This window comes from Coregonus lavaretus, assembly GCF_964263955.1.
Source record: "Coregonus lavaretus genome assembly, chromosome: 24".
Classification (NCBI taxonomy): domain Eukaryota; kingdom Metazoa; phylum Chordata; class Actinopteri; order Salmoniformes; family Salmonidae; genus Coregonus; species Coregonus lavaretus.
Window position 1 is genome coordinate 40,712,491 of NC_140011.1, and position 9,849 is coordinate 40,722,339.

General features: G+C 43.3%; 1 pseudogene across 1 annotated transcript; it reads right to left on the reverse strand.

Annotated features, from left to right (window-relative positions):
- Positions 1–4,309: 4,309 nt before the first annotated feature.
- On the reverse strand, positions 4,310–7,933 carry LOC311099463 (annotated as a pseudogene). Its single transcript has 7 exons — positions 7,865–7,933; positions 7,313–7,400; positions 6,907–6,963; positions 6,641–6,769; positions 6,160–6,367; positions 5,936–6,038; positions 4,310–5,695 (listed from the first exon to the last, which is right to left on the reverse strand). The product of its transcript is annotated as an uncharacterized misc_RNA (transcript).
- Positions 7,934–9,849: the final 1,916 nt, after the last annotated feature.

The following is a 9,849-nucleotide window of genomic DNA, read 5'->3' on the forward strand; positions in this document are numbered from 1 at the left end:
TTCTATCGTACTGATGTCTCCGGTACTGGCAACCTGTCCTTCAACGAGCTGTGCAGTGCAGTCCGTGCTGCAGGTACCTGATCGTCTCTGTCTTCTGATCTCTCTCTCTCTCTCTCTCTCTCTCTCTCTCTCTCTCATATTATTATGAATGACCCGGTTCCCACTCTGGAGATTTTCTGAACTCTCACCCTCCGCCTCAAACAGCACCCTATTCTCTTGTATAGTCAAGAGCCTTATGGGCGCTGGTCAAAACTAGTGCACTACACAGGGAATAGGGTGCTGTTTGGAATTCAACCTTCATACTTCTCTCTCTTTCTAGCATTGATTTTGCAGAAAAGTTTGACTTGCAATGATTGTGATATGTGGTTGTTTTACCTACCTTAGTCGCTCTGAATGATAGTGTCTGCTAAATGGCTAAAATGCTAAATGTATACGTTAGCAAAATGTTGTAGTAAAAAAAAGACATGCAAAGACATGTTTATAGCACTGTTAAGAAGGATAGTAGCACTGCTATGAAGGTTAATGGACAGATGTTGAACTGGAGCTCCAAAGTTCTCAGGATGGGAACTATCTGCTGAATTACTAAAATGTAACTAATTCTTGTAATTTTCCTCTTCACAGAAATCTTCAAAAAGCTACAGGTCAGAGACTGGATGTTCCTGAACAAGACTGAAGTAAATCTAGTGTTTTCAGCCACTTTCTCCTATGGGCGCTGGTCAAAAGTAGTACACTATATAAGGAATAGGGTGCCATTTGGGAAATGCACATAGACTACCAATAACGTTTTTTTTTGTTGCTATTGATGATAAATGGTTTTCTTTATTGTCGATGGAGCATTTGGTGCAAATACAGTACTTTACCAATGGCAATGCTGTCAAAAGAATTGTCATCTTTGTGGACTGGCAATGTGAAATCTTTGTGAAATCTCAATGCTTTGTTTCCTCCTATTGCTGAGGACTCTTCTCTCAATGTACAACTAAGATACAGCAGCTGACACATGCCAGAAGAGGATAGAGGGATGGAGGGATAGAGGGATGGAGAGATAGAGGGATGGAGAGAGAGGGATGGAGAGATAGAGGAATGGAGAGATAGAGGGATGGAGAGAGAGGGATGGAGAGATAGAGGAATGGAGAGATAGAGGGATGGAGCGATAGAGGTATGGAGATAGAGGGATGGAGAGATAGAGGAATGGAGAGATAGGGGGATGGAGATAGAGGGATGGAGAGATAGAGGGATGGAGAGATAGAGGAATGGAAACACAATCCAGTTTTCCTTTCTTTAATTCTCATGCAATTCGATGTATTCATGGTGGTGGGAAGAAAATGAATCCTTGTCTCTAGAGATCATCTGCAGAGATGTGTTACAGATCACAAGAATAAGGCTGTAGGTGACCGTATTACCGCCACACTGGCAGTCATGAGTCATGACCGCAGTACAATTTCTATTGGGACAATTGAGTCACAGCAATCTCCTTTTATGCACTCTGGACATGCATTGGTAGTACCCAACTCGCTAACGACCATCAGGTTGCTAATGGCCTGGTACTCAGGACTGTCCCTCTAACCACTCTGACATCAATGCAAATGAAATAGAAAATCACATCAAATACATAATCAAAACAGTATTGTACTTTTAAAACTCACCTCACTGTGATTTATCAATTAGAAGAAAGAAAGAAGTTCAACAACAGGTTGAAACTGAGTGGAATACATGGTCATTGTGGATGTTGTTTCAACAACGAAATGGACAGTGCTTTCTAAGGTGATGATTCAAAACACCCACATGCCTATTAGAGCTTATACATATGCACAGGCCTATATACAGTTGAAGTCGGAGGTTTACATACACCTTAGCCAAATACATTAAAACTCAGTTTTTCACAATTCCTGACATTTAATCCTAGTAAAAATTCCCTGTCTTAGGTCAGTTAGGATCACCACTTTATTTTAAGAATGTGAAATGTCAGAATAATAGTAGAGAATTATTTCTTTCAGCTTTTATTTCTTTAATCACATTCCCAGTGGGTCAGAAGTTTGCATACACTCAATTAGTATTTGGTAGCATTGCCTTTAAATTGCTTAACTTGGGTCAAACATGTCGGGTACCCTTCCACAAGCTTCCCACAATAAGTTGGGAATTTTGGCCCATTCCTCCTGACAGAGCTAGTGTAACTGAGTCAGGTTTGTAGGCTTCCTTGCTCGCACACGCTTTTTCAGTTCTGCCCACAAATGTTCTATAGGATTGAGGTCAGGGCTTTGTGATGGCCACTCCAATACCTTGACTTTGTTGTCCTTAAGCCATTTTGCCACAACTTTGGAAGTATGCTTGGGGTCATTGTCCATTTGGAAGACCCATTTATGACCAAGCTTTAACTTCCTGACTGATGTCTTGAGATGTTGCTTCAATATATCCACATAATTTTCCTTCCTCATGATGCCATCTATTTTGTGAAGTGCACCAGTACCTCCTGCAGCAAAGCACCCCCACAGCATGATGCTGCCACCCCTGTGCTTCACGGTTGGGATGGTGTTTTTCGGCTTGCAAAATACCCCCTTTTTCCTCCAAACATAACGATGATCATTATGGCCAAACAGTTCTATTTTTGTTTCATCAGACCAGAGGACATTTCTCCAAAAAGTACAATCTTTGTCCCCATGTGCAGTTGCAAACCGTCGTCTGGCTTTTTTATGGCGGTTTTGGAGCAGTGGCTTCTTCCTTGCTGAGTGGCCTTTCAGGTTATGTCGATATATGACTCGTTTTACTGTGGATATAGATACTTTTGTACCTGTTTCCTCCAGCATCTTCACAAGGTCCTTTGCTGTTGTTCTGGGATTGATTTGCACTTTTCGCACCAAAGTACATTCATCTCTAGGAGACAGAACGCGTCTCCTTCCTGAGCGGTATGACGGCTGCGTGGTCCCATGGTGCTTATACTTGTGTACTATTGTTTGTACAGATGAATGTGGTACCTTCAGGCGTTTGGAAATTGCTCCCAAGGATGAACCAGACTTGTGGAGGTCTACAATTTTTTTCTGAGGTCTTGGCTGATTTCTTTTGATTGTCCCATGATGTCATGCAAAGAGGCACTGAGTTTGAAGGTAGGCCTTGAAATACATCCACAGGTACACCTCCAATTGACTCAAATGATGTCAATTAGCCTATCAGAAGCTTCTAAAGCCATGACCATTTTCTGGACTTTTTCCAAGCTGTTTAAAGGCACAGTCAACTTAGTGTACGTAAACTTCTGACCCACTGGAATTGTGATACAGTGAATTATAAGTGAAATAATCTGTATGTAAACAATTGTTGGAAAAATTACTTGTGTCATGCACAAAATAGATGTCCTAACCAACTTGCCAAAACTATAGTTTGTTAACAAGAAATGTGTGTAGTGGTTGGAAAATGAGTTTTAATGACTCCAACCTAAGTGTATGTAAACTTCCAACTTCAACTGTATGAGCCCAAGCCCTCCCCCCCCAAAAAAACAATATATATATATATATATTACCGTTATACCATACATAACCTACCACATATATTAAACACATTTCTTCGGGAAGATAATTGGTCTAGCCTATACTCCAAAATTAAACCAATTCTAGAAATCGCTTTGAGTGTGGCCTGTATTATTATGCAAACTGGATGGACTGGTTACGTTATTGTACGCTCCAAACTTTCTATTCATGAGTCTGGGAGAGAACATACAGGCAGGCCTATGCGGTGCTGTTGGTTCATTGATTGTGCAGGGCGGCTTAGAGTCAGCCTACAATTACAGTGAATTTGTATTTGATTTTGGATAGCCTAATTGGGCATTTTTCACATTTTCATAGTTAATAGGCTGACACATTACCTTTCACTACAGAATATCTCACCACTGTGCGTTTCCATCTCCTCCTCTCTCTCCTTCATTCCTTTCTCCAGCGTGCAGAAAGAAGTGCTGTCAACAGTTTAATGAAATATGTTTCGTTGTGAAAACATGTTATTATTTTTGTTCCCAAACATGTCAACAACTACAGACATGTTCTGCTCTGTTGGACTGAGACTACTGCATGTGATTACATCAGAGGGACACAATCAGTCCCATTCAATCACAGAAACACATTTCTATCTATATATAACTGGTATATAAGATAGTGATTGGGGGTATATTAAATCATGAATGGGTATGTAAAGATAGCAACTGGGTTCAGTAAACTATGTTAAACAGTCATTACAGCTGTCATAGCCCCAGGGATAGCCCATATTAACGTTCAAAGTATGACAGATAAATTGTGAATATATGAGAGCAAATGACTGCCAATACACCAGCCATATCTGCAAGCGTTTATTAACACAACATAAACAGGAAGTACGGTTTTCTTTCCATCAGGAGGAAAAAAAACAGAAATATAACAGAAATATTCAACAAAAACACATAGTTCCCTGGTGTGGGGCAACTCACTCACACTCAATGTTTAAATTGCTTATTCACCCTCTCACTTAACTCGAGTCCTGCATTCTCTCATTCAAATCACTCTCTACCACACCATCTCTCTCCCCAGACAGCAGAACCATGAGACGCACTCTTATTTGGTGGGTCCGTCCAGTGTATTAGAGAAAGAAGTTTACACACACACATATCTGTTGACGTGTCTCAGTTCATCGGTCACCCTCTACGTCAACACACAGTCACAGCTGTCACCGTTTGTGTGTGTTCAGTCCTCCTCCTTCTCTATGTATGTCTTGGTGGCTGAGCGTGCTATCTGTCGGGCCAAGTATCTGTCTCTGGCTGAGGTCACGGTCTGCTCACTGCTACGCTTGACAAACTTACTCACTTTACTCTCCTCCTCTCCCTCCTTCCCCCGCTTCTCTGTTCCCTCTCCCTCCTTCCCCTTCTTCTCTGACCCCTCTACCTCCTTCCCCTTCTTCTCTGACCCCTCTCCTTCCTTCCCCTTCTTCTCTGACCCCTCTCCCTCCTTCTTCTCCGACCCCTCTCCCTCCTTCCCCTTCTTCTCTGACCCCTCTCCCTCCTTCCCCTTCTTCTCTGACCCCTCTCCCTCCTTACCCCTCTTCTCTGACCCCTCTCCCTCCTTACCCCTCTTCTCTGACCCCTCTCCCTCCTTCCCCTTCTTCTCTGACCCCTCTCCTACCTTTTCATATTTTCTGTCTGTTTTTATCGTCTTCTCCTTGTCTCCATCCCTGCTCCTCTCTTTCTCCCTGCCCTTGTCCCTTTCTCTCCCCTTGTCTTCGTCTAGCTCCCTTTGTTTCTCTTTCTCCCCGCTCTCCTTCTCTCTGTCTTTCGGGCCCCCGTGCCTCTCCTCTCTCTCTTTATCCCTCCTCCCCCTGCTCCTGTCCTCCTCCCTGTCTCTATCCCTCTCCCTTCTTCGATCCTTCTCATCTCTCCGTCCACCATGCCCGTCCTCCCTGTCTCTCTCTCCGTTCCTCTCTCTGTCCCTCTCCCTGTCTCTCTCCCTTCCTTGGTCTCTGTGTCTCTTCTTTTCTCTCTCTCTATCCTTCTCTCGCTCCTCTTCTCCACTCCCAGAGGAAGGGGACCTCTGTCTGTAGTGGCGTTTGGCACCAGGGGCCAGCTTACTACCCTGCCTTCTGATCCTGCCCCTCCTCGCTGTCGCTATGGGAACTGGGGGCGTGGTCTTGTGAGGGAGGTGAAGGCGGTGGGGACGGAGCTTCTGTCTTAACTGCCTTCAAACTCTGATCCCTGCATTGAGAGAGAGAGAGAGAGAGAGAGAGAGAGAGAGAGAGAGAGAGAGAGAGAGAGAGAGAGAGAGAGAGAGAGAGAGAGAGAGAGAGAGAGAGAGAGAGAGAGAGAGAGAGAGAGAGAGAGAGAGAGAGAGAGAGAGAGAGAGAGAGAGAGAGAGAGAGGTTCAATCTAATGTTTATGTACACATACCGGTAGTAAAGGATAAGAGATATTTTAGCTGTGTTTGTGAACTCTAACCTCGGTACAGAGCGGTCTGGTATGGCCTCCTCTCCTACGGTCTGGTTCAGAAGGTGTCTGTAGAAACCACTAAGGTCTTTCTGCTTCTTCACATCCAGGGCAGCTAGACACACAATTCAAACAGCATGGCTTTGTTTATTCTATAAACCACCGGATTCATAAGACAGCTTCTCCCACACACACATCTATGTTCACAAACACACACACAGCATCGTCTCTCTCACCTTCCATCGCTGCCTCTCTCTTTTCTTTTTCCAGCTCCTCCTGTCTCTCCTTGAGTTTCTGTCTGTAGGCTGAGGTGACGTAAGCCTCCTTGTCTGCAAACTGCTCGCCCTCCGCCTCTCTCTCCTTCTGGATCTTCCTCTCATCTCTCCGTTCCTGCTCCTTCTTCCTCTCCTCCACCGCTTGCAGCAGCTGGTTGATGTACTTTGGCTATGGAGAGAAAGGAGAGAGAGCAGTATGGAGAGGAGAAAGAGGAGAGGAAGGGTGAGTAGAGCGGGTGGACATAAGTGACAAAAGAAAGGCTAAATGGAGAAAAAACACAATTAAATCGTGAGGAGAGGAAAAGGGCAGGGGGGGAGGGGGGCAAGTGAAAAAGTGAAGGAAAGGTGGATTGAAATGGAAAGAATAGCAAATTACAAGTCCCGAGAGGAGAAGATTTGAAAAGGTGGGAGGAGGCCGGGGGTTGATTTGGTTCTGCTGTACCTTCCTGTCGGTTCCTCCCAGTAGTTTCTTACTGCTCTCCTGCCTCTGTTTCTGCATGTCATCATAGACACCATCATAGTCATACACACTGCTGTCCTGCTCTAGAGCCTTCTGCATCTCCAGACGTGTCTGATACACACACACACAGGAGAGAAAGATGGGTCTCGGTCACAAAATACATCAAGAAGCAACTTCTGGAGAATTTGTTGTTAGCACCTGAGGTTTCTCATTCATTCATTTCTCCATCCATCCCTCCCTTCACTCACCTGTTTCATCATCCTCTTCTTCAGAGCCTCCTTCTGCAAACTTTCCCCAACTGAGGTCTGGAAGACAGGATCACACAACATCACTTCTGATAGAACTTCAATCATTTGGCAAAGCTTGCAACTCACTCACACTCATCTCACCAGCTGCCACAAAGGGTATGAGTAAAATAAGTGGAGAAACTTCACTGACTTCTGGACAAAGGTGAATCTGAATGATCTGTAACCCACACACTATGTAATCTTCTTAGGCTTCCTTGCAAAAGAGTTTACTACAAGTTAGTCTCAGAAAACCCTGGCTTCTCACAAGTAAACGAGACAAGATTTGGAAGGATGGCCCCGCGAGACTAACTATCAGCATATCTCAATAGGATACAATAAGAGATAGACATTCAGACCCTGTTCCTACCTCTTCATCAGAGTCATCCCCAAACACTGAGGGTCTGGGCAAGGTGGCTGTCTTAGACGCTCTCTTCTGGGGTATGATCAGGCCGTACCTGGGAACAGGTGACATGAATGGATAGCAAGCACGAACATTTGAAAGAAAGAAAGTGGAAAACTTACTAGCTAGACATAAACTCTACGTTATGAAAAATTAACAGAATTTCCGTGATCTATAATCTAGGCCAAATCAGGTTTGTGTTCTCTTCTCTAAATGTAGCCTAACTACTTAACTGTTTAATTTGCAACAAAGACTTCATTGATTGTATGAAGGTGGCACTGAGGGACAGACTAGCTGCTACCGTTTGCTAACTTGATAGCTAGCAAGTAGCTAACAATGTTGTTGGTGGTGGGGTGCATGGTCGTGCATACATTGCTGCTTTTAGTGTGTCCAGTCATAGCACACGGTGAACAGAATAAGCAACAGCGGAGAAATAACCAACAAATAAACACGTTTGTATTATAAATAGCTAGCTAGCTACGATACAATAAACGTTTTGTAGTGTCCATTTCTACTTACTGTTTACCAGGTGCCGCCATCTTGCTCCTTGAAATATATCTGACCCGCTGCGGCAGATTCGTTGGCAAGCTAAAATAAAAGATTAAGCCTTCAAAAATAATTATAAATTACCAAAAACATGTGCAATACAGCCAAGTTTATATACATAAATATAAGACTGTTATATTCGCTCAATTAATCGGGAGCCTTGTCCTCGTCGCTGTATATAGCGAAAGTGCCACATACCAATAATCAGATTAAGATCAGACGCTCAACATTGCAGCGCATTGGAGAAGAGTCGTTCAGATGGACATTTCAGGGTCTACGTTTTAGTAGGCTCCGTTTATTGGACCGAGTAAAACAATCTCTATTAATACTTTATCAGCAAAGGCCTGTCTGTAAATGTACCTAGCTAGTAAACTCCAGCAGGTCTAGAGAGAATCAACAAAGATGATTGCTTGGACACAGGACACGTGACTAGTTACCACAAGCACAAAGTCATAACCCCCGCCTATTTCTATCATTTATATTCTTAAAATCAGATTTTTAACCTAACCCTAACCTTAACCACACTGCTAACCTTATGCCTAACCCTAACCTTAAAGCAATGTTTTTTCATGAATTTTGACGATAAAGCTCATTTTGGCTTTGTGGCTGTGGTAACTAGTGGAAACCCGTCACTTCCACTGCCAATTCAGAAGAAGAGGCGAAGCGAGTTGTCCAACTCGGCCTAAAATCTGTCTTCTCCAGCAGGTGCCATTGTTTCGTTTCTTTCGCTCACCAAGCGAAGAGTTTGTGTATGGAGGTTACTAGATGTTTCCATTAACTTGTCCAGTGATTTTTTGTTGTTGTTGTCGACATTTTAAAAGTTCGCATAGAAAATAGATGCGACAATTGTCGGCTAGGGTGAGTTTCCATTTTAACTATCTTGCGTCAATGAAAACAGCTGGACATAATGACGTCACACACAAACGTTTTATTTTCTTCGCAAAAACCTACAGTGTCGAATAAAAATGTAGTGGTTGAAGTGTTACAATTGCCCATTTGGCAAATTGCACATTAATATTTTGGAGACAGCCTGTAGCCTATGTCCTTCCACCTATTTGTTTGGGATGAAAAAAGGAGGAGGATATGTATTTTTTCAAGTCGGGCCATTAGAATACTAGAAATACTAGAATATAGAAATTCCCAAATGACATTATCCTATAGAGACCAATGATTATTCACTAAATAAAGGGTTAAGGGTTCATACACATTTTGACAGATGGAATTTCATGACTTTTACATGACTTCTCCTCCATGACTATTAAGCATATTTCCATGAACAATAATTGGTGGCTCTTTATGTAGCCGAAATAAAAAGTCAACATAAATGTGGTATTGACACTAGAAGGCTGCTGCTCTCTGATCCCATTTTGGCCTACTATCTCCTGCCGTTGTGCCCTTGATCAAGGCACTTAACCCCCCACAAAGTAGAATAACTGCACTGTTAGGCTACTGTATAAAAGAGCTACTGGGGTGTGCATGCTTTTGTTCCAGCCCTGAAACACACCCAAGTCTGCTTAGCAAGGTCCTGTTGAGCAGCTGATGTTTAGGCAGTGTGGTGTGTTAGAGCCGGGCTTATCAAGGTCCTGTTGAGCAGCTGATGTTTAGGCAGTGTGGTGTGTTAGAGCGGGGCTCGAACAAAAGCCTGCACACCCAATAGCTCTCCTCTCTCATGATGTCTCAGGTAGCCCGTGAAAGCCAGCATGGATAGAATCTAATAATTGACTAATATTTGCCATATTCTAATAATTCTCATGTGCCAACGTATCGCCACGGTCTGTGCCATGGCACACCTGCACTTCTGTAGACCTGAAATAATTGGATGGTGAAATTTGCCAGCCAACCAGAATAGTGAGGTGTAGCAATTCAGGCATTCTTGAAAGTCAGGACGATCCTTGTCCTGCAAAGATACCTTTAAAAAAAAAATACATTTGCAAGCAGTAGGAATTTAGAATTAAATG